This window comes from Octodon degus, unplaced genomic scaffold (genome assembly GCF_000260255.1).
Source record: "Octodon degus isolate 3935 unplaced genomic scaffold, OctDeg1.0 scaffold00053, whole genome shotgun sequence".
Taxonomy (NCBI): domain Eukaryota; kingdom Metazoa; phylum Chordata; class Mammalia; order Rodentia; family Octodontidae; genus Octodon; species Octodon degus.
The window spans coordinates 12,917,183-12,927,536 of record NW_004524629.1 but is presented as its reverse complement, the minus strand read 5'-3'; the positions used below and the strand labels follow the sequence as shown (position 1 = coordinate 12,927,536).

General features: G+C 38.4%; 1 protein-coding gene across 1 annotated transcript in view; it reads right to left on the bottom strand.

The window, feature by feature from the left end:
• Positions 1-1,912: 1,912 nt before the first annotated feature.
• The window catches only part of Maats1 (MYCBP associated and testis expressed 1), a 63,355-nt gene continuing 54,913 nt past the window's right edge, over positions 1,913-10,354 (bottom strand). Inside the window, exon 18 of the mRNA XM_004633331.2 lies at positions 1,913-2,210. The gene's annotated coding sequence lies outside the window, so the exon portion shown is untranslated. The remainder of the gene's footprint in view (positions 2,211-10,354) is intronic.

The following is a 10,354-nucleotide window of genomic DNA, read 5'->3' as shown; positions in this document are numbered from 1 at the left end:
ACTAGGATTGTTCTACTTTCAAGGTTAGAAAATGAAAGTTACCATGTTAAGTGGAGGGTTATTAGAACAAGAAAAAGTTTTCCTCTCCCAGAAAACTTCAATTAATGAGGATTCCAGAACAACAGGTTTTCCTTTTGCCTTAGCTGTTTAAATAAAAAAAAACTTAGTTTTAGAAGGCTCCTTAAGGATAAGAATTTATTTCGTAGAAAATACTGGCTCAGTGCTTAGGGCCTTTATGAGAAGCCACTTTGACTCCTTTTTCAGAGTGCACACTGATTTGAACATTAGCTCGTCATCTTGGCTGGACAAACTGTGACCTGCAGGCTGAACCCTGCCTGCTGAATTTGACAGAAAAACTGTATTAGATGCCAGCACACCCACCTATGTTATCCAGAACTATGTATAATTCCAACAGCAGAGTGTAGCTGCCACAACTCAAGCCACTGTATTGGCGAAGCCTCAAACACATACTTAATCGGGCCTTGTCCTGAGACAGTCTGCCATCTATTGCTTTTGGCCTCCCCGTCCACGTTCCAGCCTGTGGACCCTGACTTGCTTCTCATTTTATGTTCCTGAAACTGTATTTCAAAAGTGAATGAATATAAAACCTCTACCTAGTTCAGCTTTACATTTTTAAAAAAAGAATAAACCAAAATTCAGTCACTTCCTTACTGGTGTAATGCTTTTCTGTCTGTCAGTGACAGGAAAAAAGTTGTGCCAACTCTAGTTTCCCCAGCACAAAGTAAATTCTACATTTTGTACAACCAGGAATTTTTTTCAGATCAAAAAAAAAAAAAGTCCATTCAATTTTGTTTTATTGTTTCTATTTTATTTGTTTTAGTTTCTTAGCCAAGATTTTCTTTGCAAAGGTAAGATAACATGTGGTTGCTCATATATGAGAAGCTAAAGTATACACACTTTTAACAGCAATACACTGCAACCATACACTAAAAGATAACAATGATACGCTCTTCAGAAAAAGAATCTCTATTGCCTGCAGGTTGGACATCCAAGTTCATTGTCATACTGGTCTTTTCCCATCCCGTATTGGATGATCTAACAACTTTGTCACCAATGCCACCAATTTTATTCTCTGCTATGATATTTCTGTTCTTTCAACTGCCTCCAAATGCACATAGAAGGTTTGTGATTGGATTTTAATGTCTTTATTTCCTTCTTACTGAGCGTTCTTCCCCTTTCCCTCTGAATCTCTGTGCTTTGGCCTTGCCTGTTTTTATGACTTCCTACTTCAGCTTCCAGAGAGGCCTTTCCGTTTTTCCCTGCCCTGTACATTTTCCTCTGTGGAGTCTTTACATAGGCCCACCTCAAACTGCCTGAGGCTCTGAGAGGACACCTAGACCCAAACCATAGTGGAGGACAAGACTGCTGTCTAGCAGCACCAGCTCTGTGGGTGTTGGGTGAATACGCAGCCATTGCACGGAAGCAGCACTGGACATCCAGCTTTCCGGTTTGGGAGCATTGAGAGTAGATCTTTGTGAGCATTCTTGTCACGCTCACTGATGCACACACTCATGCATTTGCTGTTGGACTTACATCTAGGAAAGGATGTGCTGAATATTGAGTGATGCATATTTTCAACCTTAGTAGATAATGCCAATGTTCTATGAATAGCAAATCAAAATGACTTAAATATTCATCAACATTTCTTTTTGTGATTCAACAATCCCACGCATAAACAGAATGGAATGCTCAAATGGGACATAAGTGAGTTTTCTCTTGCACAGAGCATCTAGAAAACACCACAGAGAAGAAAGCTGTTTAATCTGACTAACATTACTGACAATAATTTCAAATTATTGGGACTTTAAGGAAAACAGAGTTTTCCTTGGGAATCACATATTGCTAATCTCATGAGAGTTGCACAGCTTGAGACAAACACAGATTACTGGAAGTTTTTAGATGACTTGTACAATTTGTGTTTTAGAAAATCATAATATGAGCTGGGCATGGTAGTACATGCCTGTAACCCCAGCTTCTTCACAGGCTGAGGCAACAAGATATCAACTCGGTTACAGTTGAATACTTAATGTGTTTATGTCATGAAAACTTGAAGCTGTGAAAGGACATAAAACACAAGGAAATAAGTGTCTTTCCCCCTACTGTCACCTCCAATCCCCATGCTTTGCAATAACTACTTACCAATCTTTTGTTGATCCTTCCATAAATGTTCTGCACATATTGTAGGCATACTGCGACATATATGGATTTGTGAATATCAGTATTTATAATATACATGTGCATATATTTCTAACTTTTCAAAATTAGATGTGTTTACATTACTCATCCAATCATCACTGGACCATTGACAAGAAATACAGACATGCCCAATGATAATTAAATTAATCATCTTTCATTTCTGCTATTTTTCAGTCACAAAGACCAAAGTTCTGAGTGTCCTAAAGAACAGTTTTTTTGTTAGGGCAAAACTGATGTACAAAGGTAAGAGCTCAGAAGCACTTGTCTTACTTTTCTTAATACTGTGACAAAATACCCAATGTTCAGAAAAGGCTTACGATGGTTCACAGTTTGGAGAGGCTTCACTTCATAGGTAGCTGGCTCCAAGGCAAGACAGCGTGGCAAGGGGCATCACAAGAGGCAGAGGAGAGACAGTCCATGGCAGGCAGAAGGCAGCAAACTATTAGGGAGTGACCTCTGCCTGTCCCTTCATGTTCTATCGAGGCCATCCACCCTTAGGATAGGTGGGGTACACACCCAGAACTATACCAAGCCAACCAGTGCACTGATTCAGTAATTGCACAGCCTCATTCCCAGCATCACACACTGGAGGGCGAGCCGCCTGTGAGTAAACACCTCACCTACGATCACATGCCGCTTTGCGAGGACCTCTAGACACAGCCCCACCAGCACCCACAGTGTGTCGCAGTCTCTTTCCATTTCACTCTTACTGCCAAAATCCTTTACAATCTTATTTCATTCTTTTTGTTGGAAAAGACTGTATATACTCATGTACACCATGATATGTCGGAAGATATATACATTGTGGGATGGCTCAGCAGAGCTGATTAATGTGCATTATTCACATATGCAGCATTTTGGTGGTAAGAATACTTATATTTTTCTCTCAGTGATTTTTAAAATAAAATAATAATTTTTTAAAATTTTATGTATTTAGCACAGGGTCTCCAGGGTCTCATTATGTAGATTAGACTCATAGTGATTCTCCTGCATTCAGCCTCCCAAGTGCTGGGATTACAGGCATGCGCCACCACGCCCAGTCTCAATTGCCATCTCAGTATACCCTGAAGGCAGGGCCAGCATGACACATGGGGGATCAAACCCCAGCCACTGTGCTCTGCCTAACCAGGTGCTTCAGTCCACTGAGCTATCTGGTCAGCCCAAATAAAATAAAGTAATTATTATCCGCAGCCACTGTGTTGTACAATGCATTTCTTGAACTTACTCTTCCTATGTCACTGAACATTTTTCTTAATTTGTCAGATATCTCCCCAGCTGCCACCCACAGTCTCTCACAGCCACCTTTATACTGTCCACTGCTATGAGCTCAACTTCCTTAGATTCCACAGATAAGAAAAGTCATAGACACAGTTATATGTATACTCTTTGCCTGGTTCATGGCATTATTCTGGTATTTCTGTGTCTGGCTTATTTCACTTAGTATAATATCCTCCAGGTTTAGCCATCTATCCAAAATGACAGAATTTTCTGCTCTTGTAAGAATGGATAATATGAGCCAGGCATAGTGATGTGAGCCCGTAATCCTTGTAATGCCTGGGGAGGCTGAGGCAGGAGGATGGCTGCAAATTGAAGCCCAGGCTGGGCTACATAAGTGAGTTCAAAGAGTTTAGCAAGTATCAGTATAATACTTGCCTCCAGGAATGATTTTGAGAGGACTGCTTCCTTTTCAACTTCATTGGAGAGTTTGAGGAGTATAGGGATTATATCTTCTATAAATTTCTTATAGAACTCAGCTGTGAATCCATCAGGACCTGGACTTTTCTTTGTCAGCAGGCTCTTTATTACACCTCATATTTCATTGGCTGTTATTGGGTTATTGAGAGTTCTTATATCTTCTTGATTCAGGTTTGGTAATTTGTACCTTTCTAGGAAACTGTCCCTTTTTTCTGTGTCTTCTATTCTGTGAGAGTAAAGATTCTCAAAGTAACTATAAATGATCTGAATTTCCACCGGGTCTGTGGTAATTACACACTTTTCATTCCTTATTGCTTGTATTTGAATTTTTTCTTTCCTCCTTTTGATGAGGTTAGTTAGGGGCTTATCCATTTTATTTAATCTTTCAGAGAACCAGCTTGTCGATTCATTAATTCTTTGAATTGTTTTCTTTAACTCGATTGAATTAATTTCTGCTCTAATCTTTAGGATTTCTTCCTGTCGTTGGGCTTTGGGTTTGGTTTGCTCTTCCTTTTCTAGATGTTGGAGGTGCAGCATTAGGCTGTTTATTTGTTCCCATTCTGTTTTCCTAATGTGTGAGTTCACAGCTATAAATTTCCCTCTAAGAACTGCTTTCATCGCAGCCCATAAATTCTGTTAAGTTGTGCTTGAATTTTCATTGAATTGTAGATATTGTTGAATTTCTTGTTTAATTTCATCTGTGACCCATTGGTTGCTGAGTAGAGTGTTGTTTAATTTCCATGTATTTATGGGGTTTTTCTGGTTTCTTTTGTCTTTTATTTCCAGTTTCATTGCACTGTGGTCAGATAATACGCATGGGATAATTTCTGTTTTCTTACATATACTTAAGCATGACCTATGGACTAGTATGTGGTCTATTTTAGAAAATGACACAAGTGCAGCTGAAAAAAATGTGTGTTCAGCTGTGGTTGGGTGGAACACTTTGTATATGTCCACTAAGTTCATTTGTTCCAAGCTCTGGTTCAGCTCTGCTACTTCTTTGCTAATGTTCTGTCTGCTTGTTTCCTGTTTAGGTTGTGGTATCGTTTATTAGATATTTCAAGTCCACTAAGATTTGTCTTACATAGTTGGGTGCTCCTGTGTTTGGTGTGTACATATTTATGACTGTTACCTCTTCCTCTTGAATTTTTCCCCTAACCAGTATATAGTGGCCTTCTTTATTTCATTTGATTATTCTTGGTTTGAAGTTGAGATTGTCCGAGAACAGGATTGCTACCCCTGCTTTTTCTGAGGTGCTGGGGTGTGGAGTATTGTTTTCCATCCTTTGACTTTCAGTCTATGAATTTCTTTATGAGTTAAGTGTGGTTCCTGTATACAGCATATTGTTGGATTTTGTTTCCTAATCCACTGTGCCAGTCTATTTCTTTTAATTGATGAGTTGAGTCCATTTACATTGATGGTTATAATTGAGATGTATTGACTTATGATTGACATGTTATTTACCTGCTGTTGTTTACTCCTTTTTCTCCTGCATTTAATAGTTTACCTTATTTAGTGGCTTCCTTCCATTCTCGTTATGAAGTTCTGATCATTTTAGTCCCTCTCTAGAACACTTTTTAGTAGTCTATGTAGGGTTGGCTTTGTCATCATGAAATTCTTTAGTTGTTCTTTGTCATGGAAGTATTTCATTTCTCCATCAAACTTGAAAGTTTTGCAGGATATAGTAGTCTGCACTGGAATTTGTTTTCATAGAGGACTTGAAGTACTCTACTCCATGCTCTTCTTGACTTGATGGTTTGTGAAGAGAAATCTGCCATTATTCTGATGGGTTTTCCTTTAAATGTGATATGTTTCTTTTCTCCAGTGGCTTTCAGTATATAGTTCTTGTTTTGGATTTCTGGGATCTTGACTGTTATATGTCTCAGTGTGTTTTTAATTGGGTTGATGTTACTTGGAGTTCTATATGCTTTGGTTACCTGAATGTCAGATTGTTTCTCCATATTTGGAAAGTTTTCTGCTATTACTTCTGCCCATATTCTTTTTATATCATTTGTATTGACTCCTTCTTTCTCATTGATGCTTATTAGTCTCATGTTGTACATCTTTGCATCATCTTGCAGGTGATGAATTATTTTTTCCTGCATCCTAGTTGTTTATAAGAGATCTTTTCTTACCTTTTCACTAGCTGCAATGGTGTCTTCAAGATCTGAGACTCTATCTTCTCTTTCACTCAAACGGTTTTGCAAGTTTGTGATTGAGATTTTTAGTTCCTCTATATCTCTTTGACTCTGCTTCATGTGATCTATTTCTTTCCTATATTGCTCATTCAAGGATTTCATCATTTTTCTAATCTCCTCTATTGCTTAACAGTGTCTTCTTAAGAAGCAGTTATTTACATTCTCTTAATGAATAGAATGATTTGTTCTAATGGTGTTTGTAAATAGGATATCAAGTCTGCATCTTGTACAGCAATTAACCACTAAGAAGAATGTATGCAGTGTGTTAATTATTGAAACTGTCCTACCAATTTGATTTGAAACTGTCTCATTGCTATTTGTTTATCAATAAAATTTTGGCAAAAAAGAAGCAGTTATTAATTCTGTCATTACAGTAATTGTTTTTTTTTACTTCAGAGATTATTTGTGATATGATTTCCTCTATATGTTTCTGCATTTCATTCTTTACTTCAGATGCTATTAATTCAGAGATTTCTTTTTTATTTAAGAGGTTATTTCTGATCTGAGTTCCTCTATACCTTTCTGTAGTTGTTTCTTTACTTCAGACACTATTAATTCAGACATTTCATCTGTGTGATTCCCAATTTCTTCTGTGCTAGTATCTTCTGCACTTGTTCTGGGTGGGCTCAGGGCCTGAGATTGCATTTTGCTCCTTGTCTTTGTCATTTTGTATAGCACTATCCTCTGATCTTTGGTGCAGTTATAACCTTAGCACCTACTGAAATTCTTACCCAAGAGAGATTATATGATTAAGAGAGTTATAGTTTTGTATTTACAGAACCACAATAAGGAACACTAATAATGGGTAATATTTAGCTGTTGACAAACTTTTGTAACTAGTTGGTTTGCATTTTGGACAGTAAGAGCAATCATTATGTCTATATAGCTAAGCAGATATTAAACTGGGAATTTGTATTTAAGTTAGTTCCACTAAGTTCTGTCTGATTGCCTCCTCTTGATGTACCTGGTGTTTTTGAGGCAGACTAGTTCACCCCGGTTAACTTTTGCCCCCTCTCAGTCAAGAGAGAAAGAAGGAGGATGCTTTTATAGATCTGGGTCTAGTAAAATGTTTCAGCTTACTGGGCGCAGATCTATGAAGTTTGAATTCATCCAGTTGTGCCTGACTTGGGTCTAGCTGCTGTGCTCTGCTTCTTCCTGCTGCAGCCCTTGAAAGTGCACCTCTTTTGTCCCTCTGAAAAGATGTTCTGCTTCTGGATTAGCTGGGTGGGTCTGGCCCCTAGCCTCTCTGCAGGGACTTCAGCTGCAGAATTTCACACCAGGCCTGTATACCAGGCCTGGGCTGGGTCTGGAGGGGTCCAGAGAGCAGGCCAGAAGGACTCACCCACAAGTGGGCATGGGCTGAGTCTGGATTGGTCCCAAGAGTGCAGTGGAAGGTCTCACATACTGGGATGGGCTGGTTCTGGAGGGGTTCGGAGGGGTCCTGGGAGCATAGCTGACAGTCTCACATGCCGGGCTTGGGCTGTGTCTGGAGGGGTCCAGCAGGTGCAGGGGAGCATGAAAGCTCTCCCACACACTCACTGTGCCTGGGCTTGGGCTGACTCTTCATTTCATTCTTCTATGTGTAGAGATTCAGTTTTCTCAACACCATCTATTGAAGAGGTTGTCCTTTTCTAATTTTTTTTATTTTTTTATTTTTGGAAACTTTGTGGAAAATCAGTTGACTATAAGTGTGTGCATTTATCACTGGGCTCTATGTTCTGTCCCACTGGTTTACATGTTTTTTTGCCAGTACCATGATGTTTTGTTGTCGTTACTGTTTTGTCCTATTGAGACAGGGTCTCACTATACAGTTCAGGCTGAATTTGAGCTGATTTGTAGCCCAGGCTGGTTTTTGATGATCTTCCTGCCTCAGCCTCTTGAGTACTGGGATTACAGGCATTCAACACCATGCCTGAGTATTTTATTACTTATTGATTTGCAATAGATTTTGCAGTCAGATAGTATGGGATCTCCAGCCTTGTTCTTTTTGCATAAGATTTACTTTGGTTATTTGGGATCTTTTATAATCTCATACAAATTTTATGACTTTATTTTTCTATTTCTGTGAAGAATGTCATTGGTAGTCTGATAAAGATATTGAACCTGTAACTCACTTGAGCAGCATGCTAATCAGTTTTCCATTACTGTGACAAAATATTCAAGATAACCAACTTACAAAATGATAGGTTTATTTTGCCTTGTGGTTTCAGTCCCCAGTTGCTTGACTTTATTGGGTCTGGGCCTGTGGTAAGGCAGTACACCATGGCAGGAAGAAGGGGTAGAGGAAACTGCTCACCTCATGGCAGCCAGGAAGCAAGGAGAGAGACAAGAAGGACTCAGGGTCCCAGTGTTCCCTTCCAGGACACATACCCAATAATGTTGGGAGCTGGAGACCAAGCTGTTAACATAGAGGCTTTTGATGTAGACTCTGTGGAGGTAGGAAGGGGCCCTATGAATAGGGAGAGACAGGAAGGTAGGGAGGGGAAGGTGAAGTAAATATTTACGTAAAATGGGAATGTAGCAGTTCAAGTTGAATGTATTTATTACGTATTCCAAACATATAGTTATAAAAGATTTTGAGGTCTGGCGAGATAGCTCAGCAGACTAAGTGCCTGTTTAGGCAACCACAGGGACCAGGGTTCGATCCCCAGTACTGCATGCCACACCAGCCCTGCCCCTGGGTGCACTGACCCAGGCAATGAGTCTGGGCGTGGTGGTTCACTCCTATAATCCCAGCACGGGGAGGTTGAAAGCAGAATGATCACTCCATAGTGAGACCCTGTACCAAATACATTAAAAATTTTTTTTAAAATCATATTAGCTTTTGAGGGAAATTTTCCCAAACTACAAACTGTAACAATATTAATTCAGCCAATCCATGGAAACATAATATTTATATATTTTTGTCTTTTTAAATTCTTTTATCAATGTCTTCTTATATTCAGTGTAGTGGTCTTTTCGCCTTGGCTAAACTTATTCCTATTTTATTTTTATTTTAAAACTATTGCTGCAAAGGAGATTTCTAAAAATTTCTTTTTGAATAGTTTGTTGTTGCAATACAGGAATGTTACTAAATTTTTATACATTGGTGTTGTTTCCTGCAGTTTTACTAAAAGTTCTAACAAGTGTGTGTGTGTGTGTGTGTGTGTGTGTGTGTGTGTGTGTAGAGTCTTTAAAGTCTTCCATATATAAGATCATGTCATCTCTAAATGAGGACTGTTTATCTTCTGTTCTAACATAGATGCCTTTCATTTCTTTTTCTTGCCTAGTTGCTCTGAATTAGGCTTACAATGAATAAACATGATGACTGCAGAACACCCGGTATTCTTTCTGGTCTTGGAGGGAAAGCTAAGTTTTCATTAGTATGCTGTTAGTTGGGGTTGTCATATGTGCTTTCTAATGTGTTGGTGTACATTCTTTACATATTTAATTTTTAAGAGTTTTTAAATCAGATGTTGAATTTTTGTCAAATGCTTCTTGACATTGTTCAGATGATCATAATAGTGTTTTACTTTCAGTCTGTGAGAAGGGCACGTTGCATTTGTAGATTTGGGTGTGTTGAACCATTCTTGCATTTCTGAGACTAAGCCCACTTGACCATAGTGAATAATTCTTCTAGTGTCTTGTTGAATTCAATTTGCTAGTGCATTTTTGCATTTATGTCCATCAGTGTTACTGGCTGGTAATTTTTTTCATATAGTATTTTGAAATAAAGGTAAGCTCGGATTTGTAAAATGAATTTGGAAGAATTTTTTCCTCTTCAATTGTTTTGGAAGAGTTTGAAGAGAATTGTCATTAATTCTTCTCTAAATGTTCAGCAATGAAGCCTGGGCATTTCTTTGATGAGAAACTTTTATTGCTGATTCTACATCTTCACTCATTACTGTTCTGTTCAGATTGTCTCTAGCTTCATGATGTATTTAGTTGTGAAAAGCTGCATGTACCGGCTGGGGAGATGGCTCAGTGGAATAAGTGCTTCCCTGGCAAGCGCAGGGGCCTGAGTTCAATCCCTGGTTCCGCAAAAAAAAAAAAAAAAGCTGCATGTGCCTAGCCATTTACCCATTTTTTCCTTGATTATCTAACTTTTGATTTCTTTTTTAAATTTTTTTAATAGATTGCAAATTGAAAATAAATTATTTACAAACATAAATGAATATAACAATAAAAACTGTCCAAAATAAAAATGAAGAAAGAATTTACAGATCAGTTATAATAGTTCACTGTGTCAAAACCAAGAAACTTAT